We start from the raw sequence: 5,354 nt of genomic DNA on the forward strand, positions 1-5,354 counted from the left end.
GTGGTGTTGTCGTGTGTTTGATTTTGCCTGTGCTCTTATTTCCAATTGGAAGAGAAGAGCACAAGCAGTGATTATTTGGCCTCTGGGCTGAAGATGAGTTCGTCTCCCAGGCCTTTTGGCCGTTAGCTTGACCACTGGAATGATGTGTTCCCGACCTTCTCACCTTGTTTTATATCCCCTGCGTTGATTCGATCCCTCGGCCAGATGTCCATTTATTTTTCTCTACTTTGTTTGCGTCTCCTTTGAGAGTCGGTTTTCATTTAGTGTCATCATTAAAGATTTGTTCCCATGTCCAAAGTCCAAATGACTTTATCATGGTTTCATTTGCTCTGTATATATTTACGTGCAGTAGTGCACAGTGGTAAAATGTGGCTTTTAAGTATTCAGACCCCCTTATTCACAGATAAGGTACTGATACACTCAACTGCCTCTCCTGGATGGTTTTTATACTGACTGTCGAAAGAACAGAAGTATGAATAGAAAGACACTCCAACAGGCAGACGGCAGAATAAATCGTTCTTGATGCATCAATAATTCACTTGTCAAAACGGACAGAAAACTGGTTTAAGTGTCTCAAGAGAACTAGCAGGGTGTAAAAAAAAAAATCATATGTTCGCTCCAGAAATGCTAAGAAGGAAGTGAGCTGTTCACACAAAGTCAGACAAACTCAGTCAGATGGTTTGCTTCTTCAAAGGCAAGATACATTTCTCTCTTAAGTTAAGGGAATAAAGTTAATTTGAATTGTTTGATTTGTTCTCACCCTACAACTCAGAGCCAGTCAATGACGGTTAATAGATGCATAAATAGATATCAATCTTACTAAAGCAACAAAAAATGTAATCAAAGATTTAACAAAGAGGTTAATTATTTAATCAATTAAAGTCAAGAAGCTTTTGATAGTATTATTAAGCCATCTGTGAATTGTTAACAAATTTCTTATAATTGCTGGTTGAACATTATGATGCCATTATTAACTCACTTATAGTTTAATTTACGCATATGCTCATTAGAATGTTATAATGGTTTATTAAGATGTTATTATCGATGAACTGACCTTAGTTCATATAAAAATCATGATAAAAAAAGCCATTGAATGTTTGAGCCAATTTACGATCTTACCAAAATGTCCACTGTGCCCACAAGTATGAATCCATCTTTTGAGAGCTTTCCTTGTTGGAGACAAGAAACAAACCACGAGAAAAATGGGACACACCCACTAGTCACTGCATTTATCTGCAGCTATCAGAGAGTGTCGGAGTCACCAGAAAAGGAGGTTGAGATGATATCAGAGATCAGACAGCTTGTTGTCACAGACTCAATTGGAGCGTGTTGCTCCTGTCTAAACTATGGAGAGACATAGGCAGCGGCTTTTACTGTCAAGTCAGAGGCCAACATGTGATGCAGTGTAATAGGTAAAGTTGGTTTGAAAAAAGTGTGCAAGGCGATTGTCTTTCTCCAACTCCTTCCTTCACTTCCTCCCCCTTGACTTCACAAGGTTTTCAGCAGAGTTCAAGGAAGAGTGGTAATGAAAGGAGGATTGTTTGACTTTGATGTCAACCTTATTAATCACATAGACCAGAAACTGGGGTGTTAATAATCAAATGTTTCATGTCTGAATTAGATATGGCTGCTTCAGTTTTTCCATTCTGGCGCATTGAAGTCACTGTTTATGTTATAAGTAAAAATAAAACATGTCACTTCCTGTAGCCACCAGGGGGCGCTGTAATTTCAAGTCATAATTTCTGTGTAGATGTCATCAGGATGGCACCCTTGTCTTACATGTCTAGTTTGGACTCGATTGGACAATGTATGTCCGAGATACAGAACCTCGTGTTTTGATGGCGTTTAATCAAACTCAAGACGCCACGCCACGGTCACACGGTGTGACGAAAGGTCAATCTCTTAATCACTTTTTATCTCCATCTTGTTGTGATGGCACTGATCTTAATTTGAAGTTAATCTGATGAAAGCCCTGGGACAAGTGCATCAAGTAAAAATGTGGAATATGGAAAAAAAATGGCCACTTAATCCAAAATGGCGGCCTCCCTGTTTGGTCAAGCATACCTATCCAAGATATTTTTTTGTTTGTTATGAAACGACACATGTCCCGATAGATTTGTATAAATGTCGGCCATTGTAGTGCCGGGGTTGCCCTATAGGGGGCGCTGGTCAGTTTTTTTGCCACGCCCATTACTTAAAACCATATGAATATCATCAGGTGGGGGCTGTTGTTACACACATGTAGTTTGAGAGAGATAGAATCATGAACACTGAAGTTACAGCAATTTCGTGTTTCACGGCGAGTTGATGAACTTTAATGCCACGCCATTCATATGGCGTTTGACGAAAAGTCACGGTAATCTTATGTCTTCATTGTCAATGTCTTGGGACCCATTTGATACAGTTTGACATGGTTGAGGTCAGTGGATGAGGAGAAATTCATCCAAGTGTAAGACAAGCAAAAAACAAGACATTTCCTGTTGCCACCAGGGGGCGCTGCGGTTTTAAGTCATCATTTATGCATAGATGTCATCAGGCGGGGACTATTGTCTTACATGTCTAGTTTGGACTTGATTGGAACATGTATGTCCGAGATACAGATGCCCGTGTTTTGATGGCGTGTAACCAATTTTTAACGCCATGCCACGGTCACACGGTGTGATAAAAAAAAAATCCCTCAATCATTTTTTATCTCCATCTTGTTGTGATGACACTCATCTGAATTTGAAGTTGATCTGATGAAAGCCCTGGGACAAGTACGTAAAAGTAAAAATGTGGGATATTGCCAAAATGGCCACTAAAAGCAAAATGGCGGACTTCCTGTTGCGTTTTTCATAATGCTCCATGAGACTTTTTTTCATGACTGGTCACGATACACCTATATCCAGATTTTGATGAAAATCCGTTATGTGGAAACCTAGGGGCTGGTTCCAGGGGGCGCTGTAGAGCCATTTTGCCACGCCCAATTCCAATTACTCCAGAATACTAAAATATCCGCAGACCTTGAATTTCCTGCAAAGTTTCATAACTTTTTGAGCATGTCTAGACCCTGAAAAAGCCCCCCAAAGGGAAATAATAATAATAATAATAATAATAATAATAATAATAATAATAACTAGGGCTACGTTGTAGCACTAACGGGCCCGAGCACAGGCAATTTCAAGTCTGTTGCGGTCGGGGAAGAGAGAACGTTCGATGACCAAGCGCTCGTCTCCACATTGCCTGCGTTTGCCCTGTGCGGCAAGGAAGATCGCTCCACTTCTTCTGGCCAGCCGCTGGTGCTGAACTAGAGGTAAGTAACCTTGAAACTATCCAACATAACATATTGCTTTATCTATCATCATATGCTTACATGCCTCAAGTTTTTTGTAATATGTAATTGTTATAAAAGTTACCGTTTATTTATCACGTCTAATGAACAGATTGAAGCAAGATAACTCGACAGTCTTGTTTTGGTTGTGACATTATTTTTTTTAATGAGTTACTATCAATACGCTACACGTGTACGTTTCATGTGATAGTAACTGTTTCACCAATATTCTGATACAGGATGGTATATCCGCCATTACTATTTTCACATCGTTTATTTAGTCTGTCATGGAGTTGTAGAGTGAATTAGACAGTAGTGATAACATTATAATGTCCACACATCAGTGTTGTAAACACTTCTCCAATTAATTATATAATTATGTTTTCACACTGAGGGAAGTGGAGAGACTTGATGTGGACTGTTATCAACAGCTCTGTGGGAGATCATCACCTTGAATATTACAGATGAGGTAGAAAGACATTTTATCTATGTGTACAATGTTGTATTTCTTTGTCACGTTTTATCAAAAGCGATTTAAAGTATGTGCATTTAACCATTAGGATACAAACCCAGACCCTAGTACATCGGTTCTAGCTGAAATAAGTAGTGCTTCATAAACAACACAAAACATTCATAACAGTACGCTTCTGCTCCTCATTAATGCAGCTCCTGATGTCCCCAGCAGCAACATGGTGGAGATCTGCAGCTTCATGCTGGTCAACTGGAAGACAACTGATTAAGATTAAAAGATTAAGATTAAAATCCATGTATTCATCCAAAACACATGCACAGACATGCAAAGGCACACTCATGCAGGTAGGGACATTTAATCGCTGCTTTTTACCCATCTGGTGCAGGACACACAGAGCAGTGAGCGACCATGTACGGCACTCGGGGGAGCAGATGTTGGGGGAGTGAGGTGCCTTGCTCATGGGCACTAGAGAGGGTAGAAAGACTCTTGGATTTTTGGACAGATCAATCCAGGTGCGACTTTTGTTGTCTCTCCATGGAGTCGAACCAAAGACGAACCAGAGACCTTCTCTGCCCATAGTCCAAGTTTCTGCCACTCGACCACCGCCTCTCCTCATGCATCATCAAACTAGTAATCTACACATCACTCCATGCGTTGCTCCCTTAACTACAGATGGCCTGCGAATGTCATGGAGTTTTACAGTGAATTAGACAGTTTAGGTATGATTTTAATCTCCACACATCAGTGTTGTAAACAGTTCTCAAATTAATTATAGAATTATGTTTTCACACTGAGAGAAGTGGAAAGACTTGATTTGGACTGTTATCAATAGGTCTGTGGGAGATTATCACCTTGAATAGTACTGATGAGGTAGAAAGACATTTTATGTATTTGTACAATGTTGTATTTCTTTCAGCACTTTTATCAGAAGGGACTTAAAATATGTACATTTCACCATGAGGATATAAACCAAGACCACAGTACAACAGTTCTATCTGAAATCTGTTGTGCTTTATACACAACACAAAACATTCTTTAACAGTGCGTTTTTTCTCTTCATAGATGAAGAACTGCAGCACCTGATGTCCTCAGCAGCAACATGGTGGAGATCTGATTTGATACACTTTAGATAAGAACCCAGTGTTTTATATTTCTGCTTTGCCATAAGAGACAGAACATGGTCATCACAGCTGTGTCCTTCAGGCTCGTCTGTCCCTAATAAAATGATAGGAAACATGAAAGTGATCGTCATTATTGTAGAGGAAGAGTTACATATGAACAAAGTGTGTAATCTTATTTTCTGTGGATATTCAACTGTGTATTTGAATATGCTTTTGGATTAAAACGTGCACTACCATGACAATGAATGTTTTTAATGGAGCTATTTCACATTAAAAGTATTGCATTATAATTTAATACATTATGTATTATGTGCAATACTTTGATTGTTTTTAAGTAATGAAATCAGGTCTGTACCTGGAGTCAGTGTTCAGTCTGGTTGGATTCAAGTTGTGTGTCAAGTTGGACCTTCTAGAGGAACATGAAACCAATACACAGATATGTAAAGTCATA

At 39.2% G+C, this 5,354-nt stretch overlaps 1 long non-coding RNA gene across 1 annotated transcript; it reads left to right on the plus strand.

The window, feature by feature from the left end:
* The first annotated feature begins 3,880 nt into the window (after window positions 1-3,880).
* Window positions 3,881-5,023, plus strand: LOC133969819 (uncharacterized). The gene is made up of 2 exons (XR_009924248.1): window positions 3,881-4,256; window positions 4,845-5,023. It is a non-coding gene; the product is annotated as an uncharacterized LOC133969819 (long non-coding RNA).
* The last annotated feature ends 331 nt before the right edge of the window (window positions 5,024-5,354 follow it).

Source organism: Platichthys flesus, chromosome 15, assembly GCF_949316205.1.
Source record: "Platichthys flesus chromosome 15, fPlaFle2.1, whole genome shotgun sequence".
In the NCBI taxonomy this organism is placed as follows: Eukaryota; Metazoa; Chordata; class Actinopteri; order Pleuronectiformes; family Pleuronectidae; genus Platichthys; species Platichthys flesus.